This window comes from Arvicanthis niloticus, chromosome 2, assembly GCF_011762505.2.
Source record: "Arvicanthis niloticus isolate mArvNil1 chromosome 2, mArvNil1.pat.X, whole genome shotgun sequence".
In the NCBI taxonomy this organism is placed as follows: domain Eukaryota; kingdom Metazoa; phylum Chordata; class Mammalia; order Rodentia; family Muridae; genus Arvicanthis; species Arvicanthis niloticus.
The window spans coordinates 80,890,989-80,909,587 of NC_047659.1; positions in this window are offsets into that span (position 1 = coordinate 80,890,989).

Genomic DNA, 18,599 nt, shown 5'->3' on the forward strand with positions numbered 1-18,599 from the left:
TCATCCCTTTAGGGTCACTTAATTAAACAAAAATGTACCACTCATCTTTTTTTTAACTGATTATTTTCACTACTTTTACTGAAGTTTTGTATAGAATCTAAAAATGCCTGTATTAATTCTAATATCTACTTTTTGAGCTATCTTTTAAAATCAATTTATCTGAGATTCTAATTTATTGTATTTCTCAATACATTCCCCATACATGCAATAGGTGTGAATAAACATACCTTGCACATTTCTAGCAATACTTTATTTTGTATGCCTACTTGACTATAATTCATACATGTCCCCTTATAATTAATTGGCCAAGAGTCACATATTCTCAAGGAGTCACTCTGAAGTTTTACAATCTATTTTCCATTAATAACTGATAGGACTGTTCAGTAGTATTTTGCAGAATATCTGATATGCTGGAAAAGAGACTGATGCCAAAATGACTTTAATCCTATCCATTCTGCTATGGAAATCTAAAAGAATACTAACTATAGGGATGGTGTAGTTATTTATCAATTGGCATTAATACTCCAAAACTGCATGCAAATTCCCATGAATCACTGAAATTCTTAGTAATATACCTGAAGACAATAAATATAAGTATATAGGTTCTTATTCCCTTTATGTAGAGTACTATAGCAATGTAAGCCCAATATGTATACAGTTCAGAGTATCTAATATAAAATTATAAATCATGAAAGAACATAAGCTGCAGGCAGATAATATAGCAAGGGTGAGATAGATAATTGTCCAAGAATCATAAGTTTTACAAGAATAAAGATCATCAATAGTATAGTTCCCGACGCCAGGGACCTAATACATTACCCTGAAATATTTAATCTAATAAGCATTTTCTTACATTTTTAAAACACCTAGTTATAAAAATTTTATTGTTTTTAAACTTCAGGTGGGTTATAGCTTGTTTTAAAAGTGAGGCTTAATTGGACCTTGAATCATTTGACACAAGAGAAGTAAATTTAAAAATTAACAGCATTGGCCTCAGTAAGATACCCATCTAAGGCATATTCACGTGGATTGACTTCTCTTTCATCATACTTAAAACACAAGTATTTAAAAGAATGTGGCCTTGGGAGATTGTTAGTTAGACATGAAAGTCCAGCTCAAGAAGTTGACTGTGCAGAGGACAGTAGATAAACGCAACCCTGATTTGACTCCCTCCTATGTGGGCTCCCCCACAGGGTTGTTCAACTTCAAGAAACTCCTAGAAGAGCCAGAGTGAAGCCAAACATCTGTCCTTAAATGAAAAGTGGCAGGAGTTATACAATGTGAATTTTCTGTAGGAGTAAAAAGCAAAAGCAAATGTCTGTGATAATTAATAGTTGCAAAGTAGGGGGGCGACAGATAAAAAAAGAAATCAAGTGAATCAACCATGAAATTTTTACAGAATGCAGAAAATTGTTTTAGGTAGTACTTTATTGTAAAAATACAACACAATGTGTTCAATTTTCTCTGCACCAGGTGGATTATTTAAGGAATATAGAATTAAATCTGTACTATGTGGTCACTCACTAAGACATAGGAAACCTGAAACGTGCAACATCCTTAACCTAGTACAGTTATTTATATATTCAGCATTTGTACCTCTACTGAATCCAAAACAGAATTTACTGGCTAACATAGAATGTACCATAAAGCAAATCAAAGGTCCTTTTAAGTAAGGGCTACTTTAAAGCAAAATACTGCTATGCACCTAAGTGACTAGATTGTGCAAAAATTCTTATAACTTTCATAAAAATTAACTTTAAAAAATATGATAGGGCTGAGGAGATGGTTCAGGAGGAAAAGTGATAGCTTCATACGCTTCACCTGACTTCTCCTGCCAGTGTTTGTGTGAAAACTGGATATTGCAGAAGCATCCGTAACTCCAGCAAGTCAGGAAGAGTTGGGAAGCACACAGGAACACAAAGATGATAAGGGTATGCTTTTTTGTGAGCCTGTTTAGTAAAACAGGAAATTCCCAGTTAGTGGGCAAACTTGTATCAAATAAATATGTTGGAGAGTAACAGAAAAAGATACTACATGTCACCCTCTGGTCTATAAACATGTAAGTACATCCACACATGCATGCCTACACAATCTGGCAAAAGGATAAATTCAAATTCCCATCTGAAAAAAAAGGATTTAAATCTAGGTAGAGCCAAAGTATTCATTGGACATGTAATCAGGGGAGAAATGGTTATAAATCTAGCAAAACAGTTTAACACAAACAGTACAGAGGCTTTCTTTAAACATTTTTTCTAAAAAATAAAAGAGAAGACAAGAGAGAGAAAAGGGAGGAAGAGGAGGACAGAGAAATGTAGGAAGGAAAAAGATGGACCTGTTTGAAAAATATACTAAATCTTTACAAGAGCAGAAAATATTAAAAATAAAAGTCACACAAGAAATTTTGTGGGATAATCAAAATAAATATCATTCTAGCACTTTGCTCACCTTACCACAGTGATGAAGTTTCATTGTTTTCTAAATGTCAGCTGTCTTAGAAGAGCATTTGGCTGAGGCTAAATTTATGATCAGATGCCTAGTAATTCTCAATAGTGTAAAATTTCTACATCACCAAATAATGACGAAGCTAACCAATGTGCAGACCAAGTTTTCAGTTTATCAAGCATTTTTGCATTATCATATTAAAATTTTAATATTGCACTTTTCCATTTTGAGCAGTTGTATGTGCAGGTTCTATATACATGTTCATGTGTGTGCAGGTATACATGTTTGTGTGAATGTATATGTTCATTTGTGCATGTGCATATAGAAGCCAGAGAACAATCTCAGATGTCATTACTCCATCACCATCCACTATTTATGTTGTTGTTGTTTTAAGGGTTTTTTTTGGTTTGTTTTCTTATTTTGGATTTTAAGATAGGGTAACTCAATTCACCTGAAACTCACCAAGAAAGCTTGAAATGGATGGTCAATGAGCCCTGGGCTGTTGCCGGTTCCTTGTTTCTGGGATTGTGAGCATATATCACTTGTTTTGTTTTGTTTTGTTTTGTTTTGTTTCTAACTTGTGTTTTTAGAACCATGCTCAGAGACTTCACTGACTAAGCTATCTCAGCCTTATTTTATCTAATTTTTAGTTAAAATGTTTTAATTAATCATACTAGTGGCAGCCATGATATTTTCAAAACATATATAAAGTATGCACTGGTCAAACTCAACCTCCTTTTATCACGCCACACAACCATTGCCATTACTACTCCTCAACAGTCAGATCTGATGCCTGCTGCTTTCAGGTCTGAGCGAAAGCATGCAGTCCTTGGTTTTCTGAGACTGGCTTTTTTCATTTAACATAATGTTCTTCATCTGTATTTTAATGTATTTTGAGACAGCATTTCATTATTCTCTATGGGTGGATAATATTCTGTTATATATATGGACAAAATGTTCGTTAACAGTTCATCATTTATGGCCACCTAGGTTGGGTCCATATCTTAACAGCTATGTCAATGATGCAGTTATATATGGCCATGTATCTTGTTCACTCTGCTGGTTTCATTTCTTTAGATGTATACCCGGGTGATGAAATAGCTGCTTCATATGGCAGATCCATTTTTATCATAACTCTGTGAGGCAGTTTCTAGCATCCAATTTCTTTTAGGAACAAAGAAAGAAGGCTGAGAATTTTGAAGTAAAAGACAAAGATGGACTATGTAATAAGGAGTAGTCAGCACTCAAATCCAGTTTTCCTGGTGGAAGTCTTAGATTCTTTCTGCTTCATGTTCCTTTACCATCTCTAATTAAATACCAACCATGAATATTATTCTCTTCTTAAATAAGAAAGATTTAGTTTGGGGCCATATGGAAATTATATATCAACAACTTTAGTCAACAGGATGATAAAAGATGGGAAGAGAAAAAAATGACCCCAAGAACAACTTTTCAGAGTTTGATCTTGACAGCCCAGTTGACTAATACAAAAGAGTAAGCATCTCCTCAAGAATTGGTGCAAATGATTGTGAAGTCATACTCTGACACTATACATATCAAAATATTCTCCTAAAATTGGCAGACGGAGAGGTAAAATTACTTTCTTCTTGAAAAACTTCATCATTTCAAAAAGTCTAAGTTTGAAGAAGAGAGAAGAGTATTGGTGGATAGTTTTGTCTTGTTTGAGAGTGTCTCAACTTACAGTTGCCCATGTCCTGGAATTAAGTGCTAAAAACATCCTAGATTGATTTGCAACAATCCTTCATCCTCCTTTCTCTTCCTTCCAAATTCTGGGAATGCAAGAGTGCACTACTACATCAAATAGAGTAATTTACTCTATAGAGCATGATTGTATTATAATGTTTACATTTTCTTAGGACACACTCGAGTATTCTCATATTAAATGAAAATAGGAAAGGACTTACAAACTCTATATTTCATATCAACTTTCCAAAGAAATTCAAAAGACTTGCTCTTGCTAATCTCTGAACAGAATGATAAATATGGTTTGGCATATTTAGGATTGGATTATCCCAATAAATAAGTCATCTTAACTGACCTCAATGATGTACATCCTAAAAAATATCCTTCATTATACATAGATTTCTATTTTAAGAGTGTGTCATATGAGTGGTAGGTGTTTGACACATTGACTAAGGTCTGGAAAATATTTGGATATGAAATGGAGAAAATTAGGTTTTGATTTTAAATAATGTGACAGTCAGAATTACAAAAACTGACAGTAACTTTATAAAAATTTCATAGCTTCTAGAACATTTTCATCTTCCTAATCTTATTTGATTAGAGTTTCTATATTTCTCAAAAAGAAAACATAGTATTAAACTAAAATCCAAGAAAGTGTACAAATTCTTGAACACTGTAATGTATGTATCTTTTTCAAGCCCCAGGGAAAGCAAGGATGTTGAAAATAAATGAAAAGACAATGGATAGCTAACTTTGTTGAACAACAAACACTACCATAAGAAGAAATCCAAGTCAGTATTTATTTTAAAAATTGGAAGAAAAACAAAATATAAAGATGAGTTCATTTACAGTGAATTATCAAGGGAAACACAGGATTCTAAGGGTATATTCCCAAACTTGCACAGTGGATGCCAGAAGAATATTAAAGTGGTAATTTACCCTAATACAACTAGTCAGGCCTCTGACACGCATTGCTCTGGTAGAGATGGGCAAAAGGTCTGGTCCAAATTCACAGCCCTTATGTTCTATTTTGCATGTTTCATAACAGCTTTCTAGAAGAAGGAAGACCATCACCACTAACCAACATCTTTCATTCTGGTGTCATCTAAAAATACCTGCAGACAGTATTACCCTGCAATTACCTCACACTCCTGCCCATCAGCCATAGCCACCTCCTACCTCCGGCTCACTAATAGCACAGTCCTGTATCACCTCCTACTCAGCCAAGCAACACTACTGTAAGCTGCTTTAGACACACTCATATCTATATATATAGTCTCATATATAAATATATATTCAGACATATACTCATGTGCATGCAAAAATGCTTTTACAAAAGAAAAGGAAGGAAAGCTCATTATATGAAAGTAGTTGCATTCTGGATAACTAATGTGATATGTTACTTGGGAAGAAGTCCCTTTTCTGTATGGGTGTCAATAACATTACCTAGAGAGAGACATCTAATATACTCAGACATGGGAATTTTTAGTAATCCTTAAATTCAAGGCAACTGGACCTTCCTATTCTAAACCTATAGCAGCAAGCCTTATATCGCCCTCCTTTTGACACTGTAATGGAATATTATAACAGATGTTTATAACAATATAATAATGTTTTGTACTAAATTGGAACACTTTCTACTTTAAGAATATTCTATATGATACTATATGTAGCATTCAACAATTTTATCATACCGTTTTTACTTTTTTATCATCATTAATATTATTTAGTAACTCCCTGAAGTATTATTTTGCCCTTTAAATACACAAATGTATAAGATAAACAGCTGAATCACAAACAGACACAGGGGCAGTGAAACAAGAAGAGGAGTGTCTTGTCTCTGAGAGCAACAGTAGACAGAATGATCAGAGCAACCACAGCTTGTAGTGCAGCCAGGAGCAGCAAGCCTGTGACTCCTCAGCTCATCTGCACCTAGTGCCGAGCCTAAATGAGCACCCTAGAGTAGCACCTAGGGCTGTGAACAGTAACTGAGATCACAGTTGGGAAAGCACTGTGAGGGCGAAAATGGCATTAGCATGCAAGGGAAGGTTTCTATTCCTGACTCATTGCCTTGTTTTCGATGGATTTGCTGTACAACAGTGACTGAGCAGAAAGTGCAGGCACTGTGGCTAGTCTATTAGAAACCCACAGTTCAAATCTTGACTCTGATACTAACTTGTTCAGGGACCTTGAACAAATATTTTCAGACATCTGACCCTAGCTTAGTTTTTCCCATGTTGGAAATAGCTAACTTTCCCATCTGTCTTATAAAGCTACTATAAATATTTAATTAGAATTGTATATGAAATGTTTTAGAAGGTGTAGCATAAGATATGACTGCACATTTATAACCAAAACACTCAATCTGGATCACATTCACATCCCACACTAAAGTAAACATGTTTCATTACTCACAACCTTTTGCTTAGGCTAAAGGACCACATTACTGGAAGGCAGGTTCAATGTGGACAGGTATTTAGAAGTGACAGACATCTAGTAAGCCTCTGGTAGGTAATACCTTCTATATTGGTAAAAAAAAAAATGCTCAATTGTACTACAAATAATAAATGTTATTTTTGTGATTACTTCTCAGTCTTCATTTCAGTACCTCTAGTAAGTCACTTGCAGGTGGCAGTGATACATGCATCCCACCAAGTCTCAGTGTTTAACATCTAGATCATGAGAAGTGTTTGGGTCATAATCACAGTGCTCATGGTGTTTATTCTGTGTAGTTCTAATAACATGTTTTAGGAAGAAGTACCCACCACCAGTGTACAGGCTGCTATGAGTAAGCTCCACCCAATTCATCTCAGACTCACTGTCCTCATCTTTCTTAATTCCTACTTCTGCCAGGTTCTGTCAGCTACATTGAGAACAGAATGATCCTTCAGGTCATGCTGATTTCATAGTTTAAATACCATCTGTGATCCTCTCAGACCAATCTAAAGAACCCCAAAAGCTCAGTTTCACAGAGCAGGTATTTGAAAACTAAAGGTTAACTTCTGAAACCCTCATTAAGTTTATGCCTTGCCAAGGGTACAACCATATTGAACACCATTCTTGTAATGCATCTGAAGCTTTTATTTTTCTGCTTTTGCATGTACTTGCCCTCTTTGAAAAAGTGCTTCCCTTGAGTCTCCCCTTGGTAGATTGCCTACCTATTCTCCATGTTCAAATCCAGGACAACTCAATCATAAAAGTTCTCTCTAATCATCAATTGTTTACCTCTCAGACAAGCCCCAAATAAAATAGATGTCTCTCCCACATGCATCTCCCTAGATCTCTATTCCTGTTCCCAAAGTACCAAGCACACCGTTATTATAGCTATGCCACTATTATTTTCTCCCGCCAGTCCGTGAGCCTTACTTTAGCAAGATCTGTCTCATCACACACCCTTAGCAGATACTGAAGCACTAAATTGAAGTACATTAAAGGTTTACCATTCAAAATGCTATATAGGCCAGTAGCATACACTTTGTATGGACCTGGTTAGACAGCCAAAGTCTTGAGCCTCACGTAGATCCATTAAATAAAAATTTCCACCTGAAATAGATATTCTGGTGATTCATCAGCACATTAAACTTCAAAAATTTATGCTCCAAAAAAAGGGTAACTAGATCCAATTACTGATGGACTTGACACATAGGCAAAAGTAGAAACACATCTGCTAAATGGAAATTCATTGATAGTTTCTGAATTGAGAAGTTATCAGAGCATGACTATTATTCATACTTAACATCTCAGGTAGGTAAAATGATTTCAAAGTAGGACACTAGAGTAGTTTCTCATTGGACAGTAACTTATGTCTACCTCCATCCACTGGAGAAGATTTTGCAATATCTTTGAGTAGCTGGGGTGGTACAGTTGGGGAAGTGTCCTTGGGCGACAGTAAGAGGAGATCTGAAAAATTACTCGACATTTCTACGTACATGGGGCAGTCCCTCCTAGCAAAGCATCATGCAGCTTTAAAGACAGTGCACATTGAAACTCATTGGAATATAGCTTTAAAAGACAGCAAGCTACCACAATAATGTAAGCATGCAATAATGAGCATCTCCTTGTGTTCTGGTAGTATGAGGTCAGTTCAGAGTTAGGACTCGAACACCAGCAGAATTTAATGATATAGGCTGAAAAAGAAAGAAATAGATCCTAGTTTTCTCCTTTCAATGAAAGAAAGAGTGCTAGTAACAAATCAACCAAAGGAACCACTGTCATTTATCTTTGGGACAGAAAAGATGCATGGAAGGAAGAGTCAGAAAGACTTAGGTCAGTCCCATTGGGTCTTGGTTTCATTGCTCTTATCTACTACATGCCTTCTGAGTGCCTGGAGCTGTACCTTGCCACACATTTATCCTTCCAAGAACTCTTAAAGTTGGCATTTATAGTATTGTCTTGCAGAAGAAATTGAGGTTAAGTGAAGTTATCCAATGTGCTAAAGAATTCATCCTCAAACCCACAAATGCTGACTCCCAGCCCCGATTTAGTCTTTCCTCTCCCACACATAGAGAACACAGTTGTGTCAGCTGTCATGAGTAATCAAAGCATGGCAGCAAATTTGAAAGCCATTCTGAAGATCACTGTGCATCATCAGTGAAGAATGTAACTATGCACTAGAGGCGTAGCCCTGCAGTGGGAGATTGAGGGTGGCCCAATTTTTAATACCTTTCCTGCATCTTCTAAACTAATAAAAGAAACCGTAAAAAACCATTCACTACAAATATTGTCAATTAACATTAAAATCATCAATACTGACAAATTACTAAAACTCCAGGCAGCTTTTGATTATACTAAAATTGAAATTATGCACAGATGATGTCAAAAATGCAATGATGAGGTGACAAAGCAAGACAGAAGAGACAATTTGAGTCATCATAAAGAAACAGGGGAATTGAATACATTCTCCTTTTCTACACTTTTCCCCAACTCCAACAAATGTATGCCTAATTTCTCATTTGCATTTCTTCTAGACCCTTCTGAATGAAATTCTTCTTCCTTCATTTGGATTCTCCCAATTTAGAACATTACTACTGCACAATTACTGTTCTACTTCTATGTTACCCTATCTATTAGGACATGACTCTCCTTAAATTGGAAGTATTTTTTTTTTCATTTTTACCTCAGCTCATAGACTTACATGTAACTCCCAGAATTGCTCAACAAAGCCTTGTAGGATTCAACTAGCAAAAATTAGAGTCCCCGCAAATGTATGATGTTGTAATTTTGCTATACCTGTTGCTTTTTTCCAGTGTAGTTACTATTACCAATTTTTTTGCCTCAAAGCACACAGCTTAAATGCTTTAGGGGAGCTGGGATTCTGACCTCTTTTTAACTTAGTAAATATTTTCTAGGTTCATTCATATAGTATCATGTTCAATAATCCATGCTTTATATTACACAATAATAATCCATTGTATGGACATATTAAATTTGTCCATCCATTAGTCTGTCAATGGATGATTTCTGTCTTTCAGTTACATGAATGCAGATACTGTGATATCTTTCATGACAGAATTCATTTAAATGAAATATTCACTAGGAAAGTCCATAGAAACATAAACCTAACAGTTTCTTCAGGCAGTGGGGAAGGGTGTGACTATGTAATGGATCCAAATTTTTGTCTTGGATGATAAATAGGCATCAGAAATGGATTGTGATATTGGTTGCATAGCATGCTAAATCAACTCAATGTTACAGATGATATACTCTAAAATGATAAACTCATGTGTATTTTTCAACTACAAAAGTATATACAGTTGCCATCATATTATACACATATTACTCGTTTATTTTTATACTAATATATATATATACATATATTTATATTTATATTTTATTATATAAAATATAACATTTTTTATATTTGTATTTTGTTATAGTCTTACATCCATAAAAGCTAAATGTTAGGAAGAAACAATATATAGTTATTATTTAACACATGAAACATTAACCTGATGAAATATTGAAACTATTTAAAGATTTCATATAAGATTCAAAATATAAAATAGCAAATTTTAAATCACTTAAGAATACAATTCATTTAAGATGTATGCAAGAGTTTGATTGATTTTAGCTTTAAAGTCAAATGGAAAATACAGTATGACTTTAAATTGCTTTTATCCTTTAGAAATTATTATTCAGTCACTATTAATTTTCTTCAAAAATATTTATGAGTACCTAGAGTGTGCCAGATACTGTGTGGGGTTCTCAACTCCTTAATGAACATAGTTAGGTTCCTGCACTTAGTATGTTTTGTAATCTAATAGAGAAGATTGGTGGGAGCTAATCATTGCAGAGTTAATTATTTAATTTCATTTACTACAAGTGGCATAAAAGAGATGCTCAAGGACTCTTAAGAAAATGGACATATTTCATTAGCATTCTCTGTTAAATAGTCAGGGGAAAATGCCTAGAAACAACTGAGTATAAGTGTCTAATGGGGCTAGGAGATGTCAGGAATGTTAAAATAATTATATCAGTTATTCACTTTTGTGTGGTAAAAAGCAATAACCATCGCCACAGATGCCTTAGAAAAACTCACAGCAGGAGAAGATACAGAGCAGGGATAAAAAATGAGAGCTTCCCACTAGCATGAGCTGTTCAGAGCAGTCGGGATCAGAGGGAAGCCTCGGATCCTAGGATCAAATTCTCACTCCTGGAAATGACATGACTTCACTATAGCCCCAATATCTCATTTGTAAAGCTGGGACAATTGCTTCTAGGCTGTCATGAAGACACACTAAGAAGAATGGCTTACATAGGTGAATAGTGATGTGTTGGCTACATCAAGACCATGTGTGAGAGTTTTTCAAAGCACCCTAAAAAATAATGGCCATAGAAGTTGGAGAGGAAAAAAATCATGACAGTACAGTAAAAGATGAAGCAGATATGAGTATCCAATACTGTTGAACATCTATATTTAATCAAGGTTGAGACCATTATAATTCATTATATCACAGAGGGCATGGGACCCTGACTGAGCTACGGGATAAGGAGAGAACTCTTTTGGGGTTGTTGTCTTCCTTTTATTCTTAAAAGAAATAATACTTTAAGTTTTATAATGGAATAAAAACGGAGCAAAAGAAAAAAGATACAGCAAACTTATTTGGGGAGACAAAATGGCCTCCTCTTCCCATGTCACAAAATTTCTAGTGACACACAGGAAATTACTCTCTAGCATGTTTGTGTGGTCATAACATTTGCTGTGCCACAGGCCTAAAAGTAAAGGCTTAAGTATTTCCAATATCTCCTTTAAAGGCCAGCGCCTTAATTGCTGTCATGGCTCTTCCCTGAAGCCCTTACATTCCCCTGTTAGTATTGCACTGATTGAGTTACAGAAGAGCTGGACAGATTTTTCATCACAACTGTTTGCCCTGTAATCATGTTTAGAGCCAAATGACACTTAAGTGAAAGGGTGAGTACTGAAGGCCTTTTGCTAATTTTGAGGAGTGCTTTGGGCATTTCCAGTACAGAAAATGCTAACTTTTAGCAGCTCCAAAAGTCAGGAGGGGCAGAACAACAGTGGTAAGTAATAACCCAGATGCTTTTCACAATAAGCAACATTTAGAATAATGGTGCCTGAACCTAAACAGTTGACAAGTATCTCAGGAAGGAAAACTATGAGAAGATGAGCAATCTTCTTTTTGGGTGGAAGAGGGGGACTGAAGATGCATCATTAACCATTTGATCAATGGGTTAGACCAATTAAGGGAATAAGTCTTCACAGGTCCAACTTACTGTGCGAACTCCATAAATACAGAATTCAAAGGGACAATGAAATGCAAAATCAGATCCTGACTCTTTAAAGTAAAAAAAAAGTAATGTTTAAAAAGTAGGTGTGAGGAGGCAAAAGGGAAAGGAAAGACAGGAAGAGCAGAGAAGGTGGGGCTTTATACCTTGAGAAACAGAAAACTGCTTATTACCTAACCAATCCTCTGTAAAATATATAGTACAAATGACAATTACAAATTATTTCTTTAATAGAATTAAATAATATAAGAAGAGAACCTGGCACTGGGAGTAGTTCATGAAATTCTGTTTTTTTGTTTTTTTGTTTTTTTTTTTCTTTCCTCCATGACAAATACAACTCTACAGGCTGCCTGAGATTCAACACAAATTGCAATTTCACCTGTTCAACCTACCCAGAAAGGTAGTATTCTAATCTTAGTATCTGAGTGGAGTCTTAACCCACATAATGCATTGAGTCTATCAGCATCAAAGCCTGACGATCTAATTGACCCTCTGCCCTGCAGCACTGTGCTCTTCTGAACTAAATCCATTTACTCCTTCCTTAATTAGTTTCATTGTGTTACAGACCATGGGAGCAATTCTACCCTTGCTTAGAGCCTTCTTAGAGACTCTATGGATAAGAAGCTTAGAAGTTCAATTGTAAGACATCCTGCTAATGATCAAGCTTTAGTCCTCCACCCAGTGCCTTACAGCTGTGTACTGGTTTTCTTCCTCTTAGCTTTAGTTGTATGGGAGTTTTAGATGAACCAGGACTTATATTAATTTTCTTCACATTTAAGCCTCTTCCTTGGGAACTACAGAGCTTGTCTACTGCTCTCAGTTTTACTTACTGGTTAAGGTTGATTAGATCAGTGGCAAACACCTGCCTAAAGAAAGCGTGTCTTCTTCCAGGTATTTGGAATCTGGATGCTAAAAGGTTGTGACACTCTGTAGAAATCCAAGCAGAAAGGTCACACAAAGACTGGCAAATAGCAATGCAGTAAAGGCATACATAGAAAAAGATCAATCTGAACCAGAGGGCTAAAACAAAAATCTCCCAAGAGAAGGATACATGAGAGACCATATGCCTGCCAAAATAGAACAAGGGCAGAGAGATGTGGTTGATGATTTAAAATCTGTAAGAATTTCCAGCATTTCATTTATTATGCACCTTTTGTGGTATCACACAATGAATCCTTTTGTTCTTAAATTATATGAATGTACCTCTCCTCTTCCTTTTTCTTCTCTCCTCTCGTTTTCCTCTTCTACTGACTTTGTGTGTACACAAAATTCAAGCCAACAAAACAAGAGTTTTACTTTGAATCAAAGACCTAAAGTATTTTCTAGAAGACCACCTTTACCTCATATTCCACCAACATATAGAAAATGACCTATGAATATAGTCTCTGCCTTCCAGCTGAGAGACTCAAATCTGTCCCCAAAATTTGTTCACAGAACCTGCTCAATTTCTAGATTAACTGCAACTATCTTCTCCATCAATCACTCTTAATAAAGCTAAGGAGGGCAGAGGTAGAGGTATATTCTCAAACTAAAACAAAAACAATGGGAAGATTTTTGTAATCTAGAAATAAGGGATAGTTGGTGTGATTATAACCAAATAAGTGAAAGATCTATACAACATGAACTTCAAGTCTCTGAAGTAAGAAATCGAAGAAGACCTTAGAAGATGGAAAGATCTGCCATGCTTATGGATTGGCAGGATTACTATAGTAAAAATGACCATCTTGGCAAAAGCAATCTACAAATTCAATGCAATCACCATCAAAATTTCAATTCAATTCTTAATAGAGATAGAAAGAGAAATTCTCAAATTCATTCAAAATAACAAAACACCAAGGATAGCAAAAACTATTCTCAACAATAAAAGAACTTCTGGGAGAATCACCATCCCTGACCTCAAGCTGTACTGGAGAGTAATAGTGATAAAAACTGTATGGTATTGGTACAGGGACAGGCAGGTAGATCAGTGGAAGAGAATTTAAGACCCAGAAATGAACCCCCATACCTATGGCCACTTGACCTTTGACAAAGAAGCTAAGCCATTCAGTGGGAAAAAATACAGCATTTTCAACAAATGGTGCTGGTTCAACTGGTGGTCAGCATGTAGAAGAATGAAAATTGATCCATTCTTATCTTCCTGTAAAAATATCAAGTCCTAGTAGGTCAAGGACCTCCACATAAAACCAGATACATTGAATATAATAGAAGAGAACATGGGGAAAAGCCTCAAACACATGGGCACAGTCTAGTTTACTTCACATAGAATGATATCCATTCCCATCCATTTTTGTTCATGATAAAGTTCCACTGTGTTTGTGTGGTATGTGTGTGAGAGTGTGTGTATGTGTGCTCATGCATATTCACACATGTATACACAAGCTATTATGTGTGTCACACTTTCTTTATGCATTCTTATATTAGTGAACACTTTTGTTGTTCTCATATCTTGAGGATTGTTAACAACACTGCAATAAATACAGATATATAAAAATCTCTGTGGAATGCTGACCTTGATTTGATCTGCCTAGTTCAGTATAGTTGGTTCATATGATAGATCTATTTGAGAAATTTCCATATATATATATATTTGCTTACCTAAACAATATTAGTTTAAATAATCACTAGTAAAATTTTGGACTATTAATCTTTAAAAAACAGGTATAATATAATATCTCATGATCATACTATAAAGGTTACAGGAGAAAATGAACATGAAGGTGTTATACAAACTGCTAATTACTATATAAATATGGACTCATTTATTTTCTTTATAGAAAATGATTTTTAAAGACTTCCACTAACAGAAACATCAAAAAAAAAAGTCAGAGAATCCAGAAATGTGCATTTAGCAAGCGATTTGTAGATGCCTCAAACACATCATATTTACTTTGGAAACAATAAAAGATGTGTCCAATACAAAACGCCATCATCCATAGACATAGCAGTCATTCTTTGGTGAAGGAAGAGAAAGACTAGGATTCTGTACTAATTACCATATTTCTAAACAAGTAGCATAAGAATATCTACAAAACTTTATTAGGTATGGACTTCTATGACATCTTTGTTTATTTCAGCATTAGTTTAATGATTCAATATGCATTTGATATAATAGTAGGCATAAAAGAATATAGAAGAAAATAATCCAGTACTTTCCTAAGAGAGATTTTGCTCAGTCAATTGGTTTAAAATATGTCACTTTAATTCGCCATTTCTTTTTTTTTTTTTCATTTTTTATTGGATATTTTATTTACATTTCAGATGCCATCCCCTTTCCCCATTTCCCCTCCCTAGAAAACCCCTATCCCATGCCCCCTTTCCCTTTTTGCTTTTATACAATTTTTTTAAAATGTTAATCAAAGGCTTTGTAAGTTTGGTAATGCTCAATCAGAAGTGTAACCCAATACCCAACCTAGATATATCAACTATCTTTGACTGGTGGAGACCTGCGAACATCTGCCTCCATGCCCCCCTCTCTTTTTCTCTCTTTCTCTCTCTTTTTCTCTCTTTCTCTCTCTCATCACACAGTCCAGATTACCTTACATAGATAGTTGGTTTTCAAAACATCAGAAGTCCACAGAATTGACATTACAAACATTTCTGTATTAATGTTCATTTTGATTAGAGACCTGTCTGCTCCTGACAGCTTCCTATCTTGGATTCTAAGAAGAAATTGAGCATCTTTGGAGTTACTCCAGTTGTGGTGAGACAGACACTAGGCAAGAATTGCCTCTTTCCATCTACAGACAAATTATTGTCTATAAAAGGACACACTTGAATAGCCGACTGGTTATATCTGCCTAGACAGAGTAATCAGCCCTTAATAATTCTGCATCACTAAGGTTTGTCAGATAATTCTGGGCCAGAAGGCTGAAGATCAGATGCTCCAATGGTTTGTAGTATAGGGACTGTCCAGGTGTTCAGCAGTCTCTATAAATTGGCTAAGTTTTAGAAGCTATGCTTTGTGCTTCCCATAATTTCAGTTACCTCAGTCATTCTGGATTTCTGACGGGGTTGAAAACATATAGTCTCATAGCCAATACTGGCTATTTACTTTGAGAGAAAAGATTTGAGTGGATGGTTTTCAGCTGACATTCATTCGGCATTTTTTTATATACCCATTGCACACAGATTCATTAATTCAATCAACTAAAATTAAGGTTATAATGTGCTAAACCAAAAACAAAGTCCAGCTAAAGTGATAAGATTGTACTCAGGTATTAAACAATAAAACCAATGCATTATGAAATGTAGTCAAGATATTCAGAATGAATGTTAAGAGAAACAGTGGTTTCATATCTGCAGATTAGCTGTATTGGTATATGTAAAGAAATAATCTTAGAATGTTCTTATGGCATACATAAGGCAAAGTGTTAATAGAATAATTCTAATACAAGCCTGTGTCCATAGATAGAGCCATAAGGATGCTCACAGGCTAATACAAGTACTGTATTCATCTAAAAGGTATGGCCCAATAGTACATATAGGGTGCAGTATATTATCAGATGTTGACACATAATGCACATGAGTATATATAATGTGATCATTACTACTGATATTACACTAAAAATGATATATACATATATATATAATATTCTTCAGTGTGTGTGTATGTGTACATACATATACATACATACATTAAAAATGAGCACACACCAATGGAGATTTATGGATTGCTTAGTAACTTTAAAATTAACATTCTGATTTCATATATCAGTTCATTGTGAGTGCAGGCAGGGATAGCCTTATGATCAGATTTCTGTACCTGAAAGGATGTAGACCATACTATGTCCTTTTACAGCAACCAAATGGGCTGAGAAATGAAGTTACTCTAAATACATTCTCACTGTATCAGCCAATCCTACTTGCTTTTGCATGCATGCTGGCATAGAGCATATATGCTGGTGCCAAGACTACTTGGATTTAAATCAAAGCAGAGTGAATCTGGGCAAGTTTCTTCATGTCTTTGTACCACAGGTTGTAAGCCACTTTGTGCCTTGTATGTAGATGGTAAGTCCAATACCATGGAATGATTGAAGTAGTGAATAATTTGTATCTTAAGTACAGAATGAGTCCCTAGTATCCTACATAACCTTATCATTATTAGTATCCTACACAACCAACATCATTATCATTGCTGTTATTATTTTAGTAGAGTGTGTGTGTGTGTGTGTGTGTGTAGATCAGAAGGCAACCTTTTAAAGTTGGCTCTCCTACTACATGGGTCCTGGTGCTTAAATTTGGGTCATTGGGCTTGGCAGAAAGCACCTTTACCCTCTGAACCATTTCTCTGCTAACCATTACTTTGATCATATCTTAGCTTTCCTTTATTTGTACCTTCTTTCCATTCCTGTTATCCCCCTTTATTCAACTTTCTAAAGTGCAAATCGTGCAAATGCTGGTAAGTCCAAACTGCCCGATTCACTTACAAATTACAAATGACAAAAGTAGAAAACAAGAGACCACATGTCAGATGGCTTTGAAACTTGGCCATTAATCTGTGACAAATCATGATTATCAGAAGAATATAAACTAAGGATGAATGAAGAAATATGTGGCCCATTGTTGTAGGTGGCCATTTAGGAGATTTAAAAGAGGAGAGTAGTTGGGAGGAAATAAACCAACTAAGTGATTGTGGCAATGATTCCAAAAGACAGAAATAAGAATTGAAAAAAAGAAATGAATTAAGAATCCATTGAGAGAGTACAGAATATAGAGTAGAGTGCTAGGTTAGAAACAGAGCCTTGAATAGTGTTATAGCCAAGTTGGGAGTCTACATCAGATATTTAGTCATCATGTATATCCATTTACACATCTGAAGAATTTTAAATACCCTTCAGGATCACATAAGTAATGTTTTATCAAGACAAAAAAATTGAAATCATTAGGGTATAGTAACAATCAGGCTCACATGATTGTCCTGGCAAAGTACTTAAATCAGAATGACATGGGTGCTAAGGGAAAACTTTGCACTGGGATCTTTATAGGTGTGGCTTCAGTGAGTGGGTGGGTAGTGAAATGAATGACTAAAATAGGGGAAAAAAATCACAATCAGTTGTTTAAGATGCTTTGAGATGCTTGAGCTGTCCAAATGTGTGTGTTGTGTGTGTACTTACAGAAGAAAAGGCTATTACTGAAATGTTTGCTCTCTTCAATTTTTAAATGAAGAAGTTAAGGTTTTGAACAATAAATATTGCACTAATTTCAACTCATGGTTGAATATAAAGTATATATCAAATACACAGAATGTTTTGCCATATATTGGGAACTAAGAATTTGTTTATTGTTAGAATACATGTGCTGTTGCTGCTGGCATTTGCTCCAAGTTTGAACACTGCTGAGCAATAGAGGCAGCATTTAAACCCAAGAATGTTCAACTCCAAAGCAAGGTCTACTAAGACTGTGAGTTGATGGGCATGTGCTTCCTACAGTGATGATGGCTAAATACCATGCAATATGAAGAGAACACACAAATCTCTGGTCTCTAAAACCATGCAGCCACACAGAGGTAACTGGACGATATGGTTTAGAAGAAAGAACACGGTGTGGGATGAAGACTGCAGAAACAAGAACAATGAATCATAAACTCCATTTTAAAATTGAGTTGGTTAAAAATGGGGGAAGGAAAATCCGTGTGCGCTGAGTCGTGGGATTTACATAAATAGAAGATATTCAGATGACCCAGAAGAGCCACCCTGAAAAGTGTCAGC